This window comes from Falco rusticolus, chromosome 3 (assembly GCF_015220075.1).
Source record: "Falco rusticolus isolate bFalRus1 chromosome 3, bFalRus1.pri, whole genome shotgun sequence".
Classification (NCBI taxonomy): domain Eukaryota; kingdom Metazoa; phylum Chordata; class Aves; order Falconiformes; family Falconidae; genus Falco; species Falco rusticolus.
In genome coordinates this window covers 17,729,131-17,751,062 of record NC_051189.1, presented here as the reverse complement: position 1 = coordinate 17,751,062, position 21,932 = coordinate 17,729,131, and the positions used below count along the sequence as shown (strand labels likewise).

General features: G+C 42.6%; 1 protein-coding gene across 8 annotated transcripts in view; it reads right to left on the bottom strand.

Annotated features, from left to right (window-relative positions):
• ZHX1 (zinc fingers and homeoboxes 1) overlaps positions 1-18,197 on the bottom strand; it is a 29,171-nt gene extending 10,974 nt beyond the window's left edge. For 4 of the 8 annotated variants that reach the window (XR_005103120.1, XR_005103119.1, XR_005103121.1 and 1 more), the window contains exons 1-2: positions 17,889-18,197; positions 16,867-16,977 (exon numbers count right to left, since the gene is read on the bottom strand). The gene's annotated coding sequence lies outside the window, so the exon portion shown is untranslated. Of the gene's footprint in view, positions 1-8,595; positions 8,873-16,866; positions 16,978-17,070; positions 17,188-17,888 lie in introns of those variants that run through there. The other 4 variants (XM_037379786.1, XM_037379785.1, XM_037379788.1 and 1 more) reach the window with 4 other exon arrangements.
• Between the last annotated feature and the right edge of the window lie 3,735 nt (positions 18,198-21,932).

Genomic DNA, 21,932 nt, shown 5'->3' with positions numbered 1-21,932 from the left:
AGAAGGCATAAAACACAGAACGGTGTAAAACAGGCAACATTCTGGCTGTTTCCCTTTCTTCAGAAGCCTTTTTCTTGACACAATGCTGAGGTCAGTTGTCCTACATAATTTTTGCAGTCTTGCCTTTGGACTGCTTCGTGTAAGCTACCACAGCTTCTCTCAACTGCCCTGTGAGCTCACATCCTTCCTACCACAAAGTCAACTCCAGTATGACATCTCCACTACTGACACTGTCTTGCCTGTCATGTCAGAGGTTGTGAAGGGTCTCAGAAAAGGCAGGTTTAGAGTGTTTTTCTATTGCATTATACGCACAAGCATGATTACGGGCAAGGCCTTTCTCCCAAGTCTGAAAACAGGCAAAACAATGCCTTTTTAAGGCACTTTGACAGACAAAAGATGACTATCCTTTCTTCCTAACTCCCCAAATGTCATTCTCCACTTGAAGACCAATCCCAAACCAATAAAAGCTGATTGCTAGCACATGGCAATTAACTAAAATCTGTTTTCATGCTTCTATGCATTAACTGGGGCATGATTGATTGTGTGATCTGTACCAGAAAGAAAACACATTAAAGACTGATATAGCAAGCAGAAGCCAAACAAAATTATGTATTCTCTGCTTAGAACTCCTTGTCCATTTCTAAGAAAAACTAAAGTACCACCAAATAAAGTGAGGCCTACAGAAATTCAGAGAATAAATATAATCTTAAATAGCATAGACTGGAGTGAATTTTGTCCCACAGGGACCACAACTAGTCTGTTGGAAATGATACACAAACTTCTGCAGAACGTTATAAACTCTGTAATAGTTTTCTTCCTGAAATAAAACCAGACACTAATTTCTCATACCAGAAATCCCATAGGTAAACGAATTTTTAGACAGTGGAACATCATCTGCTTCCCAAAGTGGGGGCATACTCAAGTTCAAAGGGAATACTCAGTAGCTGTTTCAAAAGGTTAGAACGGGAACAGCATGTAACAGGTTAAAAACAGAAGGACAGCTTTGTTCATGACAAAGTCTTAAAGGAAAAAGAACAGTGTAAAAGGAACAAAGGCAGTTACAAGAAATGGGAACGGGAAAATAAATGCTATTTTTCATTGTACGATAAGATGATTCTTTTTTTTGTTATGGGAGGGCAGAAGCTGTGGATAGGAGTAATTCTTAGCTTCATATTTTTTCTTTAGGTAGAAGACTGAAGTGTTCATCCATAGCTGCTACTCCATAAGCTCTGTTTCTGAAACTGTGTGCCTCACCTCACTTTCCATAAAAATCCTACTCAAATGTTTTTTTAATTTAATTTAAAAATTAATTAATAAATTAATAAATAAAATAATAAAAAATTATTAAAAAAATTTAAAAATTAATTTAAAATGTTTTTAACAGTCACCGTCTGCAGTACTTCTGTTCCTACATCCAAAGTGCGCAGCCTGACATGATAGGCTTTTTATGCCAAGGATATGGTTACATGGCATTAAGGACACTGACAATGCTCCATAACTCTTGGGTAATCATCATTCCAGGATGACAATTACTTAATAGTACTGGACTTGAAAAATACCCTTCTTCCACAAGTTAATGCTGGCAGTCTGTAAAACTGCACAGAAGCGTAGAAGATACTTATTTTAATGTATATACAAAGTATGTATTGCAGGACATTGTCTTTGCAGCGAAAGAACGATGAAGCAAAGCTAAATGGATCCATTTGTCTCTGTGTCCTGAGGGACAAGAGGTAGAGCGTTATTAACTGCTGCTTCTCTGTGGGGCTGGAGGGCTCTTGACAAAAGACAGACAACTGCCAAGACTCAGCGTTGAGCAATGCTCTTGGGGAAGAGCTGGGTGGTATTACCTAATCTTTCTGCAATCCTGAGTAAAATTTCAGAAATGCTAGAAATGCCCCTTTTCAAAAGCTACTTAACAGCCAGTTCTGCTGACTGAAATTGCAGTTTGAGAAGTGGCTGTGATACTCTTCAGTGCCTCATTCCTAGCGCTGCACATAGGATCTATACGCAGGGCAGCCTGAGGGAGTTTAAGGTCTTGCTGAAGGTCCAGTTGTGGGATGGCACAGAGTGCAAGTGAAAGCAACATTTGACCTCACATGCACTACTGAAGCATGCTGGAGGTAAGGAATAAAATGTGAAACCCGTCTAACAAATCAGTTAAGTGTTTTTCTCCAGTCCCCTCATTTATCCAATCGCATTTATGGTGCTTGCAAGCCACATCAACTTGCAACTGCAACACCTGCAGCCCTTTAACTAATCTCTGTACCACACCTGTTTGCAGAGGTTCAGTCTCCCTTAGGGTACACAGGCAGATTATCCTACTCCTCCACTGATTACCAATGGAGCAACATGTTTCTTTGATGAAAGCAGGTCCCAGAAAAAGAAAGATGCATCTACACTCTTCCGACTACGCTGCATATGATTATTTCTTTTTTTTTAAAGGATGCTGTAATTTCAAAACCCTGTTCAATTTAGGGCCATGAAGAACTACGACAGTATTCAATAAAATCTCAATAAAGCATGTTGCTTGCAATCTTCCCAGCCTTCTTTTCTCTACAGACTTTACAGAAACCTCCATTCCCTTCTCCCTGGTGCTAACGGGATTATTCCATCTGTAGCGCCCTGCTTGACATGTTCTCTCAGTTTACGAGGCTATTATGAAAACTCACACTCAATTTATCAAACCAATTATGCATCATTCTTGTACTTTGGTTCCTCTAAAACACTCTCCTATACTGTTTACAGTAATGCCATGTGGGACCTCACCATGCATCTTGACTTCAGTAAGGTTTGCAACGTCCCATCCCAGCAGGCCAGTAACACCAGCAAAAAAGAAAATCAGATTGGCTTGACATAATCTGGTTTTGACAAATCCACCTCTTTAACAATCTTGTTACAATCCTCTAGGTTCTTACAGACTGTTCTTTAGTAAACTCTGTATCATCCTGTGAACGAAGATCCCGTTAACCGATCTGCGATCCCCTATGTGTTCTCCTCCTCTGCTCATGCCTCTCCCTCACTTAAGACTAGGTAGTATGTTTGCCTGTCTCAAGTCCGCTGAGACCTCCCCCCATCCTCCATGAACTCCTGAAGGTCATCACTGATGGTTCAGAGATTGCTTTGGCTTGTCCCTTACATACTTTATGGTCAAAGACATGACTTAATATTGTGTAAGATTATTTTTAATTTTTTTTTAATTTTTATCTGGACTGTATTTTTATCCCTCAGTGTTAATATTGACATTATATTCTACCATTTGGTTTATAATTAAATATTACAGGTGTTTGCTTTATGTCAAAAGCATCATTTTTCCATTAAAGAATCTGGAGGAAAATCTTCAATTAGTTGCACTCTTAATCACAGAATGACAGGATGGTTGGGGTTGGAAGGGACCTCTGGAGATCATCTAGTCCAGCCCACTGCTAAAGCAGGTTCTCCTAGAGCAGGTACTCTCTCAAGACATTCATCACTGCAATCCTCTTCTGTAATTTTACCTCAGATTCTCATACATTTGATATTCCTAGCAAAACCAGCCCATGAAACAGACTTTTTTATGTTCCTGGAAAAATTAAGTACAGGCATACTTTTTTGAAGATCCAGGGTCTTATACTTTACCTTTGAGCAATTAATTGCTCAGGACACTGCTCTTCAGAAACAGATCATAAACAGCTAATAATCTCAAGTCATTAATAATTATAATACGACAGATTTATTCCGGAGTGGAATACAACATTTGAAGTTGTCTCTATAGCAGATTTGGATAAAGACTTATATAAATATTTTCTAAATGCAGCCAGAAACTTCTGCCCTTCTGGTTATAGTTTGAGAAGGAAAAGACAAAAGGCTGACAGCAGAAGCCACACGTAAAAGAACCTGTTTCTAGGAGTAATTTTTTTACCCACCTTTTCCTTCCTTCCCCCAAACAGGAGTACCTCATGCAGCAAGAAAACAGATGCGTTTACAGAAAGTGTTCACTGCATGTTCAGGTTATATGCTTTATGCAAAGGCATTTCTCCCTGCTTACTGTTTGTACACTTCCATCCAGTGTACAAGTGAAGCGTGCCACCAAAAAATCCAAACCCATGTAATGTGATTTTAAGTACATGCACAAACTCAGGATGTCTCAGGAGAGATGAAGCAATAGAAACTGATTCTAACTTTTAAAATCACCTAGATTATGAATACCTCTCTCAACACAGGAAGCATTGTTTTGTCTTCTCCTTATAGAGTCTAATTAATCCTTGACAAGATGCAGTTGCTGATCCTTTGTTTAGCTTCCTTCTAACTCTCACCACTTATTCAGAGTAGACGTATCCATGTCAAAAACTGTTCTCTACAGAGCTCAGTATAGGCTAATCTGCTCTGATCTTTGCTGCCTGTCAGCTAGAAGGGTGAAGAACTTTGTTTCACAGCGCCATTTTCTTCAGTTGTTCATTATCTGCAAAGTTCGAAGGGCATTACTGCTTGTGAATCCAAAATAAAGCCAAACCTCTATCTAAACCCTGCAATATTCACATTTGATTCCCATTTTAAAATGAGGTCAGGTTCTAATTCAACATGGAAGCAAAACCTGTCAAACTGATTTCAGCAGGACTTCACATGTGCTACAAAGATAAGGGCATGCTTGGGGTCCTTGCCACATTACAGTCTGTAATGAAGGAGGCACATACCAAAAGCTACTGTCCTGCCTGCCCACAGCCAGCTTCAGAGTATGCAACAGGCAGAGCCGGGCTGGAGCGCTGGGAAGCTGACAACAAAGCCCAGCAGAGGCTGGAAGGAGCCTGCCACAGAACACGCGGCCAGCCCTTCTCAGTTACCTCCTATCCCCGCTGGTTTTAGTGGGTAACAAGCAGGTTTCATCAAAGCAGACTTCAGAATTTCAGGGCCACCTCTGAAGTGACCACTAAATGACCTAATTACCTTTATTACAAAATATCCCCCGGGACCTCCCCAGTGAGAACCGTAATTTATGCCACTGCTTTTGACACACAAAGCCATAACCAGTTTTTATGTCTGATCATGTAAAAGCTACTGATCCAGTGTGACAAGTACTTAACAATCACAGGTGCACTGATAAAGCAGCGGCTTTCACATATATGGTGCACGTCCCTGCTCCTCAGTCACATAAGCATGTATTTTCCATGTCATCCAGTCACCTCGGCAGCAAAACCTCACACAGGCAGTTCTTTTTCTTTTTTTTTTGGACCCCTAAAGTGTTCAATTTTACTTGTGAGCACTCTACCTTAACACCTCTGCATGATTATTCTTGAGGGTGAGTATGAGGCTTACGTAAATGCTTATCATACCAAATAAAATGGCAGCAGAGTTAGGGATACTTTTTTTGCATAGTTACAGCTCAATTTTCTTTTGCTTGCTGTGCTATTACATAGAAAAAGAAAAGGAGGAAGAAACAAGTTATTGACACAGAAAGATTTTTAAAAGTAGTTGGGGTTGAACAACCATTTAATTCAACCCCCAAAATGCTTCATACTGGCTTTTAAAAAAATAGAACAGTAAAAGATTATTAATTTTTAAATTGTTTATCAAAAAAAATTCTCCTTAAAACATAAAAACAAAAGGTTTTATTCTCCTGGGATTTCCTTCTTTAAAATGGAGGAATCTGGCACAGATATGATTTCACAACATGTTCCTTTCAACTTGAATCTGCGTATTTTTTTTCCCCCCGATGAAAAATTTCTGAAGACCTTAGTTTTCCCAGGCCCCGACTAGTGCTGGAAGTACAAGACCTTCCTTTCACTTCCTGGAGTTCATGTCCCTAGACACCTTTCAGCTTCTTCAGAGACCAAAGCAGCAGTCCTACAGATGGTCTGCTAGATAGCCCGACTCATTCTCTAATCATCCCTCCTGCTATACAGGAATCCCCGCGCTTTTAAAGGTGACACAGCTGAGCACAGATTGTCTCCTTCTCTCCCCCTCCTCCACTGATTACAACTAACTGTACGCACCCTTGTCACACTGGAAACCAGACTTCAAATCGGCAGCTATCTGCTTTCATTAGTATTTGCCTGTCACCGTAGCAAAATGGTATCTTTTCAACAGCAATTAAGAGTATTGGGAGCATTCTACCCTTAAACAAGGGGGATAGGTCTCAGGGCTTACCAACTCCCAGTGCTTTTATACCTCCTGCTAGGTCAGCGGCATTTGCAGGAGCAGGAGAAGCAGCAGCATGCTTTAAGGACTACACAGATGCATGCCAATACAATAGCCTAGACAGATGGAGGAGGAGAATCCATTTAATACAGGTGGTTTAAAGCAGCCTCCAAGTGTGCATGACAGGCAAAAGCATGATCAAGAGCAGGTAACAAAAAATCCTACAAATTCTACCTTGGATACAAAAAACGTAGTGATACGTTATGACTCATAATTCTGCCAATTTTTTATTTTATTTATTTTTACAAGCAGAACGCATTTCTCAGACCTCAGGGCTAGATCCCTGGCAAATTTCAAGTTCCTACGTCAAATCCCTGAGGCACAGAACTGTTCAGAAAAAAAAAGATAATACAGCTTTTACACTGAGATTGCTTCTCTTGCTTTCCCTGCTTCCCTCCTCACTGTTAATTTTGCTCTTGAACCAGCTGAATGTTCCCCCAAAACCCAAAGAGAGAACAAAAGCAGCCTTCAGATAGAAATGATGTGTGAGAAATTCTCATTTCAACTATCACTAGAAACTGAAAACAAGGACTTACGATGGACTTGCCAGGTGACACTAATATACACTGCTACATGATCTGCATGTATATGCATACACCAGGATACAGATGGTAATTTAAGTAATTTGTAAAGGATCCCAAAATACTTGAAATAAATGTATAAATCCAGTACTTGTGTGGGCCAGTGTTTAAAAATGAGGATAAAGCAAGGACTTGGGAGGGTCACTTGAAAAGCAAAAAAAATTACAGTTCTACTGCATGAGCCTGGGTTATCGCATGTCATGGTGAAGGTTTTAAGGCATATTATCAAGGCTGCAACTACTCTTTAGAGGCTCCTCTACCACTTAGGCCACCACTTAGGGCTTCTACTCTCATGTGCTTCCTCACAACTTCTTATGCATGCCCCAGACCCACCTGTTTCCCACACCATGCCCTCCTTAAAGCCTCCTCCAGCCTTTCAGGTCTGATACTACTTTGTGAGAAGGTCAAGGTGCACAGAGTGCATCAGAAGTCCTTTGTTTTCTGATAATGATTTGTTTCTCCACTTAGTAAGTAAAGAATGGGACTTCAGAGCTGGTTTTTTAAAAGGGTTTCTTTAACGTGGCTCCAGAATGCTTCCAGTGTCACGTAACAGCTTTACAATTTAAGCTGAATCGCCTAAGTTAAGGACAGACAAAAGCAAGAACTCATCTAGTCCCTACTGACAGACTCATCCATATTGGAAAGATGCAGAAAAAACCCTGTGTCTATGCCTGCAAGCACAGCTGATCTTATAGAAGTTCTTCAGGACGTTATTTATTCTTTGACCTGATCCAACCAATGCTTGTCATGCAGCAGCACTTTCACAACACAAATACAACACTTCAGTTTCCCTCTCCATATCCAGGGTACTCAGTCACTGCTATTAAGTACAAGTATTCCCACTGCAACACTAATTACTGTCAGGACAAGGGCAAGACTGTCAAGCTAACTCAGGTTTACCTGCCACTCACTGCACACCAGCATGTTCTTGGTCTGCTACAGATGATCACCACTTTAGGGGCATGGTGACAGTAGAGTAACAGCATCTCAGCACTGGCAAGGAATTGTAACCAGCTGTCCGGAGAGGTTGTGGAATCTGCTAGGGACTTTTAAGGAATTTCCATTCTTGGAAGTTTTCAAAACTTGGTAAGACCCTGAACAAGCTTATCTATCTGCACAGTTATCTATCTGCACTATCTATCCACTTTTTGCTTTGAGCAAGAGGCTGGACTAGCTGATCTCGAAAAGTCCCTTCAACTCTTGATTTTTCTCCCCAGGATTTGGGGATTTTTCAGCTTATAACTAAAAGGAAGGAGGGTAGTCCAAGCTGTGTGCATAAACACTCTCTGCAGGTCTCAACTATCTAGTAAAACACCACTGTGTACCAAGCTAACCTTTGCAAAAAGCGAAGCATTTTTATTTGCAACAGCGACCTGACTCCACCTCCCTGCTGAGTACTGTACTGTACTCCTTAGACACTCCCGCTGATTTCTGTGGGAGATAATGTCTTATTCTGTGTGTGACAAAGACTGATCCCCCCTCTACCCCCCTGCCATCATGCATTCGCAGAATGGATAAACATTGTTTACTGCCAATCAGCCCAGAGACAAAAAAGGTATAACATAGGGGACCACAGAGCCTTCCAAGTATAACATGTGGAATAAAAAGCTGAATCTCGAAGTCCGGTCACCCACTGAAGTCAGAGAGATGACTGTGTACTCAAGTTACCGTAGAGTAATGAAGGGTCTGAAAGAGTCAGCAGACCAGAACAAGTATCCGAGCCCATGGCACCAGGGAGCAGAGGGCTTGCAGTGACCGTATTTAACATGTTCTGCGCCACAAGCACTACCGGACTAGAAGCCCAGCAGAAGCCCGATGCTGTCCCACACTACTCCCAGCTCACCTAAATGAAGGCCTTCGATGCAGCAGCAAAGTAACCCAGCAAGAATCATCATCTTTCCGACTTGTTCCCAGGAGCTCCACTGTTATCCAGGCTGACACCCCAAACTTTTGACTGTGAACATCACCTCCATGACTGACTTTCGACCAGCCATGTGACCCCTCTCCTAACTGCCCTGCTCGGGAGGACAACCCCCAGTTCGGGAGCCACCAGCCAAGGACAGCTGGAGGCTGCACCTTCTGCCCTGTTCTGCAGGAGCTGCCTGTCATGTGAGCAACTCTTGCAGGAGAAACACAGCCCTCTGATGTTCAGGCCTGGCAGGGAAGTAAGAGAGAGGATTACTGAAAACAGACTACCCAGTTTCACTTTTTGTCTCTGGCATACTAGCATAATGGTGGAAAGTCAGCACAACAGGATTTAAGTGGAAAGCATGTAGTTAACTGAAACACTCTGCTTAAAATGAATAGGGGGGGCTGTGCTTAAAATTAAATTCATTAAAAAGAATCTGTGGGGCTGCTTTCTTCTTTTTTGCATTAAACACCTTCAAAAAATCAGATTAGTTCTGTTTTAAAATATATAGGTAGTTTGAAGCTGCATAAATATCCTAGGGTCAAAATCATACTCTTTCTGATTTAAGTGAGAATAAGCAGTAGAATTTTATTTAAAAATACTGTACCTGTTGATAAAAAGCACATTTAAGAAGCAACAAAGAAGCCCCCCCAGAAAATTACACAGCATAAAACAGGACAGCAGCAGAGCTGGGGGGCGGGGAAGGAAGACAAGAATCAATATTATGTTTAAACTGCCCATTATTGAGAGTAGGAAAAGCAAAGTTTTAGTCAGAAACACTTTGTTAATTTACATTAATGTTCCAGGATCACACTGAACATCCTCTTATATGAGTAACACCTACCTAATTCACCAACATTAAACCAGTCATGCTCATTAAGAGTACCGATGACTGCCTGAAGTACTGTTCTGTAAACAGACAAGTTTTTATTAATGGAATTAAAGCACTGAAGAAAAAAAAAAAGAATATTAAACCAGACAGTTTTAGTTTGTATAATTATTTTTCTTTTTAGAAACAAGTGATCTTAGTTAACTAAGTTGGAAATTCTTAGTGAAAAGATGTAATTAGTGGCAGTCAATGACTAACCTTATAGACAGACATCCACTTTGTAGACAGCTGCACTGAGTGAAGATCCAAATTATATTCTGAATGACAGAAGTGTCCTGCCTCAAAGCTGCAAAAGCAGGACAGGTTGTTTTCTGTGTAATACCTCCAATTCAGGTTTGAGCATGAGGTCTGCCAGGGCTAAAAATCTTAACAGACATGGATATGTCATCACCAAAACAATAAACTGAACCTAGTAAGTATAAAAAAGTATCATATTTTGTCTCATAAATCCATAGGTTTTAAAAAAAAAAGCAGTCATGCTTGGATAAATGTATTATTAAGATATTGTACGTATTTACAGTAGTTTCATTACTAATACAGACATCTTTTGCCATTTAGGGGAATTTTTAATCAAATTTTAATTTCCAACCAAATGCAGTTTGATATAAAATGGGAATAACAGGAACTAATCATTATCTGAAAAACAAGATATTCGTAATTCACCATTTCCTAAGAAAATGACAAAAAGTAAAAATTAACTCTGACGAGTGTATTTTAAGATAAAGGACTGTATAAAATAAACACTCACCAATATAATTTATCCCTTTACAGAACAAAACTGTGCAAACTACCACAATATCAAACAATGAGAATCACTCGCCATTTATGAAAGTCATCAAAATAACAAATGCAAATCCAGATTAGAAGAAATCATTTAGAGCAAGATTCCCTACATGCAGATATAAACTGTGATTAAATCACCTATTTAAAACCATTTTGATTTCTATCAATTATTCCAGTTCCCATATATTAGGATTATTTTTTAATTAATACATTAGTTAAATGATATCTGGAGGGAGATCGGGGGAATACAAAGATTGGTAAGGAGGGGCAGGACAAACACATCTAGTGTCATTATTAAATCAACCAAATTAGAAGAGCCCAGGATATGACTGGGGTGCGGTACTCAAGGAGAATGTTTATGAGTGTCCAAGTTTAGCATAACAGAATAGGCAGGCCTGGAAACCCCATGGGAATAAGACGCATCTGTTGTTGTAGGCAGCCCCAGCAAAATGTTACTGGTTCACTAGCCCGAGGCAAGCTTTTATTTTTTTTTTTCCCTTTTCCCTTTTTTGACAGCCAAGTAAAATATTAGCTTGCCTTTTTTTTTTTTTTGCCATCGTCAAGCTGAGGCCGGGTGAGAATATTTTGTGTCTAGACTAATAAATGTTTGTAAAGATTTTGCAAGAGTGGTTTATGGGAACAGAATCCACTTTTTGTTTTTCTGCTGGAAAAAGCAGCATTAAAAGCAAACGAGCACCATCATGCATTTGTTTCAAATTGCATATTACAGCACTGCTATTTTGTGTGCAATCAATACATAATTTGGAAGAAAAATGCTTTTAAAATTCAAAGCTATCCCTGAGCAGCTAAGGTTCTCTTGGAAACTGAAGGAGGAGTCTGAAATTATTGTTCTTTTGTTTGCATCCCCCAGCGGGAAAGGCAGCACACAACTAGAAACCACTGTGCTTTGAGGCAGCATGAATCATTAAGAATAAAGATCAACTCCCCTTCATTTAAGCATTAGATATTAAAACTGAATCTAGGACAAAGGTAAACTAAACAGACTTTCCTTCCCAAGCAGTTATTGGGTTATATAAAATATGAAAGGGACTATATAAATCTTGTAACTTCCTCTACTGAAATTAAAAAAAGATACTTACATTTCATAAAACATGGCCTGCCTAGATCCCAATTACAAGCATCAACTTAATCAGTGGAAATTACTTGGATACACATGGGCCAAAAGCTACATTTTCTTTTTAGTACTTGTTTTGGAGGGCGGGGTATCTCAAGATGAAATGGCTGACTGAGCTTTTTATTTCATTGCTTTGGATGGAAATGACTGATTCTTTCCACACAAAGTTGTGCAGAAGAAGCTGCTCTGGTGCAAAGCCATCTTCAGTCCCAACCCGCCAGCAAGCTCTCACCCTCAGCTAGCCTCTCCCTCTCTCGGGTCAGCTCTCTGCAGCATCCAGACTTAAAACCTTGCCTGGTAAGGAAGAGGGCTCCTGTTCATCAATTCACAGACAGTAACTTCATGAGGATTACATCCATAAATAGGACATTCACTCATATAAAGGAACATACATTGCAAATTGCACCTTTAGAATTAGATCATGCCCATATGCATCTGGCCTAAATTGCACTAAAAGTATTGCTTGCTCTTTGTCAGTAAGCATGTGTGACCACAGGGTATGGTGTTCACACTCTCATTACCCACGCAAATATCAATGTATTGGAAAGCTTTCAGAACAAAGGGTGGTGAAGTAAAATTTCAGTGTATTCAGTAACGTAAAACTTCTCCCTCTCTGAACATCATATACAACGATTAATGTATATTTCTAAGGATGTGCATATGCAACAATTTCTTTACTATGTGTGGAAAGAAGAAACTTAGCTCAATATTACTCTTTTTCTCACCTCTTCCCTCCTTTTCCCAAAAGAAACAAACAGCTGATATTAATAAGGCCTTATTTTTCCCCTGGAGGAACCCAGGAACTAGAGTATTAAAGAAATAAAAGCTACTTCTGAAGAATCATGTTTAAAATGAATGTTTGTGGATTGTAAGATAGAACACCCAAAGTTTTAATAATCTCGGAAAAAAAACCCCAAAGTCTCCTTGTATCTTAAAGTATTTCTTTTAATAAAATAATTTGTTCTCTATTCACCCACAAACTCCTCCAGCAAATCTAAGTAAAACATATTAAGAAGTCACCTTTGAAAAGCATTCAAAAGATACAAGGAGTAACGTTGTGTCGTTTGTATCACATTTAAACAGAAACCGACAATGCCAGCAGGGATCTCATACGGGCACCAATTCCTCAGACCAATCCATGCACAAAAAACTAGAACTCACGTGACATTCCAGGTACCGTGAACCTTTTGTCAGACCAGTTCCCTACTGAGAAGTTTTGAGCACAGAGAGCCAGCCATAAGTACTCAACATTGCAAACAAGGCTGGACATTGTGCAGTGCTGAATGCTCCAAAAATTCCACTGAAGCTACAAGTATGTTTCCTCTTGCTGAGAATCCTACTGAGAAACAGAAACCCCTGAGTCCTCATGCTTGCTCCACCTAGCTCACTTGGCAACTGCTGCCAAGTGCCCAACTACTGCTGATACAGCTGCTGATACAGCTCTGATTTGCAGTGCGCCCTCAGCTCCAACTGGTGTTGCTGAAGGCAGCTGACCTACGTATAAAAAGGCAGTATTTGTATACTTCAAAAGTATTCTAAAGATTAACTACGAATCTGGACTTTTTGAAGAAGCACACAGCTGTAACTAAGGTTTAACCACCCGTCTTCTACACCCCAGACAGTAATGATTGCTCTTTACTGCCTCCTTCCCCCATTGTGTCCCCTTTACTCTTTTTAGGACATATGACATTCCTAGATCTCATTTTGACCTAATTAACAAACCACAGCCTTACACCCATGCACAGAGCCAGTAGGAGAGTTTAAAAATAAACAGCATTTTGACATAGGAAGCGTGTCTTCATCCCTGTGTTACAATGGAATGGCAATCATGTTAGTACGATGTTTTGTTTAGGCTAATATACCTTAATTTTTAGGAAAGCCAAGGCTTGAGACCTCTACCAATATTGCCCCAGACTATACAAACATGTATTTCCATTTATGAAGTTCTTAGCACTTCTTTAAGGCAAGACAATGTTAAAATAATGACACTCGTAACCTATAAATAAGGATTCAAGCCTTAAAATCTATATAAAATGATTGCCTAATTCACAGTATTCATTGTAAGCTAACAGCCATTTCCCATTCAATATATGTGGGTCGTAAGATGCTTGAAGATTCAGAGTGCTGAACATGTGGAACTTTTACCACAACCATTAGGAAGTTCAAAAGCTCATTTCTGTCCTTCTGTCTGGTGGGGTGAATTTGGCGCTCAAAGCAGTCAACAGAACGACGCTGGCTTTGCCAAACAGCGAGGGCTGGTGTTATGCATGCCTCATTACACAGTTCTGTCTGCCCACTGTTTAAGCAAAACTGCCAGCCTTCAAGGCTTGCTTGAGCAGCGACTTCAAATTGTGGGTCCCCTGGCAGCATGTTACATTCTTTCAACTCCTAGTGAAACCAACAGTTGAGGAAGGTGAGCAGCAGATTGCAAAATCCACTGGGGATAGCCAAGTTGCACTGAGTGAACCTCAAATACCAAACTCACTTTCTTAAACAGCTCCAAACACCATTTGAAGCCTGCTCTTTGGAAGTAGAATATATTGAGATTCTTTAGACCTCTTAGGCACAAGCAGAGGTCACATTGCTAAAGGATGTCTGCAACATTAAGTTCTTTGTAATCTTTGACATCATTTAAGGAATGCAAAAAGTAGCATAGAGTTTTTTACCATTTTTCCTAAAGGTTCTCCCATCAAGCCACATCGTTCCTCTTTCAGTCATCAGCAATCTTCCTAGCTTCTGTGCTTCAACATGATACTCTCTTTTTATAATTTTAATGGTCTAATAAACGTACTCTCCAGTTCTTTCCCCTTTAAGAATGTATTATTTTTCACTGAATTCTATTTAACTTTAACATTTGCTATGATCTCAAAGCTCTTAAGGATAAATATGCGGTACACATCTTTCCACAAGTGACAACACCGGACTTTTGCTCAATTTGAGCTGAATTCTTAAGTTGGTTAGACAGGATCCACTGGCAGTAAAGACACCACTGTTCTATGAAATACATTTGAGTTCACTGAACTCCGAAGGATATTAAAAAGACTTGAGTGGACCTTCTGAAGTTCCTTCCAGTTCCTTGAGGGAAAGATTAACAGAACTGGAAATGAACCATCAGTTAAAGTGACACAAGGCACAGATTAAATGCCATCTGGCTGCTACAGGGTAAGGAAACGTATCTTTTTTGGTGGCTTCCACCTCCACAGAAGAAAGAAACAACTGTTTATGCAGCAAAGTGATCTGAATATTTGGGAAAGTCCTTAACTAGCCACAAAAAAAAAAAAATAAAAAAAGAGAAAAAAAGAAAAAAAAGAAGAGAAGATGAACTGGAAGAAAGGCAATACATTGGAATTAGTAATAATACTAGTAATAATGCTGAAAACATAAGTAATCACACCCCTTTCATAGCCTGAAGAACGAAGCTGCTTTAATGCCCAATTTGACAATATGAGAAACTGAAAGAATAACAAATGAAAACTGTAATCTTATAGGTATATATTCAACAAAGGTGATGCTACTGACACGTAGTGGGGAGGCACATGAGTAGAACACCAAGATCAATATTGCTGCCTATTTAGGAAATAGCAAGTAAACAAACGAAAAAGGGGAAACGGTACTATACTGAAAATTGCATCACTTGTAAACAAGTCACTGACAATTCAGAGGTGAACCATCCTGGACATATACGGATCAATGACCCCACATCTAAAGCACAAGGAGAGGGAATATCGACCATTCATACACAGAAGAGAACATGTACTCAGCTAAAAATGTTCAGAACCTTCCCTCATGCCACGACCAACCCTATTACCACACATAACTTTATTTTCATCAACAGACACTGAAAAAATAATTCTGTAAATTTTGCAACAGGCCCAGCATTTCTAAAAATTAGAAAACATAAAAATACTGAATCTGACACCATGGAATTCTTGACTAGATCTCAGACTGAAAGGTAAAGAGAAACTGATCACCAGAATAAAGATTAGCCACAGCTTGGCTACAAGTGATTGTGACTTGGTTATATTTATTATGTGCAAACAGAAGAAAACTCAGTTTATATGTACTTGGTGCTTTAAACATTCCGGTTTCATAAAGATGGAAGAAATCCTCAGACCACGTATAATTGAATGTGACTTCAAAGATACAGGGCTACTTTTTAAATAAGACTCCTCTGAAGTCACACTCAAACAAAAGGGTTACCAACCATAGACAGATGAAAAAGTTAACCAAAATTTAATCCTTTCCCTCAGACTACATGGAGGCACAAGGGGGGGGGGGGTGGGTGGGTGGTAGATCAAGGATAGCAATAAGCTTAAGTGAAATACTTTTATAGACTGCTCAGCAATTCAGAAGACACAAGAAACAGTCCTTTCGGTACAGTAGGGACAAAAGGAATCCTAACCATAGTGCAAAGTCCACTATTTCTTCAGTACTGAGAAACCTACCAAAGGCAGAAGTGTTCAATACATAGCTCTAACAATCTCCAATGATGTATTGGTACGCAGTGATAAATATTGCCTGTTCCAAGAATAATGAACAACAGTGACAAATAACAGCAATTAAGGCTAGACACACCAGGACACTGGATCCAGCTACAGCGCACACAGGTCATCCAGGGTGTTGCAAGAGAGGGAATAATCCAGAAGAGAGTCGTAAGAAACATTAAGGGAATACAGAAATACGCCTCACAAGGAAAAGCTCTACCTCAACCTGCTATGTTTCACAAAGACAAGTTTGGGGACAATCACAGCATACACACACATTACCCAAATGCAATACTACAGGGCTCTTCAGTCTAGCAAAGATACGAGAACCACTAGTCTCAAGTTAAAAGCAATTCAGTTCTGAAAAAAAGCATCTACTTCTCATCGGCTCAGGGGAATTCAGTTAACAACACAAGCGAAACAGACTGCCTTGCTGGCAATGTTTGAATACAGTAACAAAAGGGTTTTCCAAACGATGCCTGCTCGCTCAAAGAGAATGTAATTCAGTTTGCATCACGCAGGTTGTTTTGAAACGTTTTCTCCCAAGTACTCACAAGCTTTTTCTTTCTGCAAGAAATCCTTCTAAGCAAGAACAAACAAAAACCATGCTGCTGGGCAAAACCAACAGACCAGCTTTCACAATTCCTCTCTCGTTCCTACATTTAATGCAGTATTTGTTTTGAGATAATAGCTTCCATAACAAAATCCACTTTTCATTTATACAATGCTTATACGCACTTCGGCGTGCCCAAGACGCTCTCTGTACGGCACCTATTCCAGCCTGCAGACCAAGAGACATCCCAGCCTTCGCTATTTTACATGAACAATGCCCTGTGCCAAGTAAACTTCTCCATCCTCCTAACTAACCCACCAGGAAGTCCAAGCAGCTCAGAAACAACGCACAAGGAACCTACCAGATAATGTTCACTACTGCAGATACTCTGAGCTCTTTTGGAGATCCAGGACTGCCTCCATTACAGGGTTTATGAAAGTCGGTGTCGATCTCCAGTGCTGCACGCCCTGATCTAGGAGAGAGCCGAGGGTCAGAACGCACCCCAAAACCCAGACACCCCCAGAGCAGGACATGATTCAGGCATGTTCCCCGACCGTGCACATACACTGCACTGCTCCTCCGCGCTCGCCCCCGCGCCGCAGCGCCGCGGGATGCGAGACGACTCCGGAGCCAGAGGAACTTCATGGCTCGTCGGCTGCCGCCGGTCAGTCCGCCCGTCCGTCCGCCGGTCGGTGCCGCCGCCAGCCCGGGCGTGCGCAGCCCGGTGACAGCGGGCGGGGACTCGCCAGCTCCTGCCGGCGCCCCGGGACTGAACTTCTCGACTCTCCTTTGCCGGCTGACGAGTCAGACGGAGCCTCCTCCGCCCTGTGGCGAGTACAGCCACGCACAGGCGCCCGGCTTCGCAGCTGGCACAAGGCGGAGGAAGGAAGGACCGGGAGCGGAGACAGTCCTCGGGGCTCGGAGGGGCTCAACCCTCCTACCGGCCGGGCCGGGCGGGCACGCAACGGTCCCCTTCGAAGTTACGCCCCGGCTCTACCCCCGCCGCGGCTCCCCCAGCCTGCGCGGAGCCCACCGCCCCCGGCAGGCGATGGCCCCCGGCCGCGGGGACAGCGCCGGCCGCTCGCCCGCCCGCCGCCGCCAGACAATAGGGAGGCGGGCGGGGCGCGGCCGGCCCACGGCGCCCACCCCCGCGGGCGGCAGCAGGGCGCCCGCCCCCGCCGGCCAGGAGCCGCCCTTGCCCTGGGGAGGCGCGGGGCGGCGGCGCTGCTCCGGCCCCGCCGGGGGAGCACCTGGCCCGCTCCCCGGGGGGAAGCGGGGGCGTGCGGGGGGCACGCCTCCCCGGGGGGGCCGCCCTCCCACCTCCCGGCGCCGAGAGCCCCCTCTCCGCCCGCGCCAGAGGCGGCGGGAGACGCGAGCCCCTACCTGACGGCGCTGCTCCGCCTCGCCCCCTCAGCCCGCGCCCGCGCCGCCCGCCTGCCTGCCTGCCCGCCTGCGCTCACGGCCGCGCCGCCATCTTGCGTTTCACAAACTACTGCACTTCTTTTGGGGCGGGGGGGCGGCGGGTGAGCCGGGAACTCCCAACGCCGCCGGCCGCCCGGGCCCTCGCGTCGCCGCCGCCCGCAGCGCCCACTCGCATCCTCCCGGCGCCTCGCTGCCCCGGGGCGGGTGCGCGGGGAGGCCGGGCAGCGGCGGCCGGTGCCTCAGCCTCCCTGGCAGGGAGCGGGGGCGGAGCCGTTCCGCCGCCCCGCCGCCGCCCCGCCCGTCAGGCGGCGGACACTAGCCGGAGGACGGCCCGGCCCCGCCGAGGCAGTGGCCGCCCGCGGGGGGCTGCCCCGGAGCCGCAGCCTGCCGCCGGCGCTCTCCTGAGGCGAGCAGCCCGAGGCGCGGCGGCTGCGGCAGGCAGGAGCGGGGGCGGCAGGCCGGGCGCTCCCGGGTGGCAGCGGCGCCTTCGCAGCCCGCTCCTCCTCCGCCGACAAACTTCAGCTCCGCGCCGGAGCCTCCCGCCACACACCCCGGCAGGGGTCGGGGACGGCGGCGGCGCCAGCCCCGGGAGGGCGCGTCCTCTGTCGCCGGCCCCGACTTCCCCTCAGGCGCCCGCAGCGGCCGCTGAGTGAGGACGTTGCCGCAAGCTCCAGAGCCCCGAGCCGGGGGCGAGTGAGCACAGAAGTAACGGCTCGGAGGGGAGGGAACCACACACCCCCACCCCCAGTTTTTGGGCTTTAGTTACAGAACTTGGGAGAAAGAGGTCTCTACCTTTTACTACATACCTACCTATAGATTTTAGTCAATACTGAGTTTAAACTCCCACTGCCCATGGCTCGTCAAAAACATTGCGTTTCTACACACTTCTCTCATAGCCGTTGGCCACTTTGCTTCAGTCACAGGGAGTACGGTTGTTCCCAAGAAAGAAAAAGTAAGGTGGCTCAGGGGAACCACCAAGCTCACCGCTACCCATCAGTCACGGAACATCAAGACCGACAGTACCTACAAAACCCTAGCTGTACAGCTACAGCAGCTTGTGGAGACACGTGGCGTGAAGAGGTTTGATCAAAGCTTTGAAGTTCTGGTCCCAGGAATGTTTCTGGTTCCTCAGCCCACACTCTTGCTCCTGGTCAGTTCTTTAGCTCCCTTGGGAATGTGGTCAGCAAACCGCCCCACATCCCACCTGGACATTGTCAACAGCAGCCACTGTGGAGATCTAGTTAAGGAAAATGAGGTCAATTCCTTCATCACGTTTCCAGTGTAATGCATTGGATTAAAATGTAAATTTTCAAGATAGTTTTTCTTTCTCCTGTACCAGCCTTCACTGTATAACCAAGATGCCGCGCGAGTGGGCAAGCCTGCTGCCAGACAGTTATTTTAAGTCTTAAGACTTTCAAGGGCAAGGTTGTTATCAAAATTATTCTGTGATTAAAACAGAGCATGCAAAAGCCCCCAAAAAGGTGATTAATTTTTTTTATTAATACCCATCCAAACAATACAGAGAAAAAATTCTGCACTGCGCACAAATGTTTGGACAAACAGACTAGAAAGAAACCAAAAAGGAAGACTAGAACATTCCTAAGAAACCAAACACAGGCAGAGGGATCGCGGGCATTCAGGATCACCAGACACTGTGTCCTTGATATGACGTAACACAACAGCAATGTATAATCGTGCCACATACTCTATCACCACGGATATAAAATTTTATTCTCATCCAATTAAACTTTACTCATCTTATTCTGAAATTTTCTTAAAAATAACTGTCAAATTCACCAAGAGAAATTTTCTCTGCTGGTTTGGAGAGGCATAAATCTTCAAAATGGGGTACTGCTTTGCTTTTTACTGAAATATACTTACCCCAAACACCACATTCATTTTTATGTCATAGGCAGGTACCATTCTCTCCAGATAAACTGTAAATAGTTTTCTAGTTAATTCAACTACAAGCCACCTGATCTGCAACTAACAATTTATGTTAAAATGCTGTTCTCCAGCATCAAGACGATTGTCATTATTGCAAGCAAGACTAAAGTTTACCTCAGAAAGTTACAGCAGTAAATCTTGCTTTGTTTCAAGTTATGGCATATTTTTGGCCTGTCAAAAAAGCAGCTAGCAAAAAGTCTTACAGCACTTTTCTTCCGCATAATTTCTTTAGGTTGTTAATTCTAGGAAAGCCACTTGAAGTGCTATCAGGTAATTAAAAAATAATTACCTCTGAACTGCATTAAGAGGTTTCTAGAAGGATTTACTTTTCATGTACTGACATGAGATTTAATTTAAACCTTTATGTAATAATATGCAGTGGGCTATACACACCACAGACTACTTCAGAGGACTGTATTCCCACAAGGTGGAAAACAATGATAAAAGTTTATCAAGTTTTTGATCGTTTTTTAAAGAGAGGTACTGAAATTACCTGGGAGATGTTCAGATCTGCAGTGTTCCAAAGGCAATCACAGCAGTATGTCACATAAATAGATATATATGGAGGGGACACAAATATCAAAAGCAACTAAAGGACTTTGAGTTTCCTTAATAAATTTTAAAGATATATTTAATAGATGTATATGATATGAAGAAATTGTATGGAATAGGGACAATAATTTAAGTGTAAATATATATTTACTCAAAGAATGTAGGTATAGTCATTAGGTCATGTAACCATATAGTTTGAAGGAAATCATTAATGAAATAACTAATGGAAAAAGGAGTCTGTTTCTCATTCTCTAACAAGGGGCCTATTTATAAAAGGATAAGAAACATCCCAAAGTTATCTAGAGGGAGCGACTAAAAGAAACAAGAATAAGAAACAGATGGTCGACAAGGACATAAATTAGCTCAGACCTATAAGAACACTGCAAATTTGGAAGACCATCACATTCCAGGCAAAGGGCAAAAAGTACACCATGAGGAAGGGCCTACGGCATTCCTCCCAAAGACCACTGTCCACGTCTCGAAGTCCCCTGCCCACAGTTTTTGGAAGAATTTGAGCAAGCGCAAAGGACTGATAAGCTAATTAGCATACAAAGCAAGAGTGGGTGGGGTTGGGAAATGAATATGTATATGCATTAAATGAATATTCATTTGTTTTATTGTATGACTATGAGATAGTTCGTCACTTCGGGTATGCACGCCTGTGGTGCAGCAATTCCCCATGCATATGCGCGCAATAAACACACCTACTTTATAACTTCTGAGTTATAGAGTTTAATTCTGTACTTCATATAAATATATATATGTAGAATTAATCTTCATCAAACAACAAAAAACAGAGAAGTATGCTGCAATCAAGGATCAGTGAATGCAACTGAAGGCTGCAATTTCTTTCTTCATTTCCTAAGAAGAAAAGACAAACTAGCAGTTAGCATGAATAAAAGCTCAAGAACCCCATTTGTTTCTTCATAAAATACAGTACATACAACATACAATTGTTCAACACGTTCAGCAAATACAGCTGCTACCACCATCACAATGTCTTTCTATACCCACGAGCTTCTAAATGCATCCCTATGCATCCAGAAGAGAGAGGAAGCTGGAAAGACTGTATGGATTGCTATCAACGGCAGTTTCAACAATTACAAAGTTCCTGAAAAGCTACAACTGAAAGCTGGAACTGTAATTTTCTGCACTCTGAATAATTACTTGTTAAAAAGTTTATTTCTTCATACAGTAGGGCTTGCTCCTGACCGACTTGCACAGTCACTCTGAGTAGGTTTTTTTGCTGAAGTTAAAGAAAAAGAAATCAAGTCTCTCCTACTTTTTAAGCATTAAAAGTTATGTCACAAAAGCTCACAGGCCCTGAGATAACATCAACAAAACCCTTCTCATGCTAAAACCCACATCATTATTCTAGATGAGAGAAGGGCGCATTTTTCAGCAATGACCTCCCTCAATCCAAATCCTCACCCATCGCTGCACAACCAGAACAGAGCATCTGTTCTAACTCTTGTTCGGACATAGAAGAGTTCGAGATGACCAGGG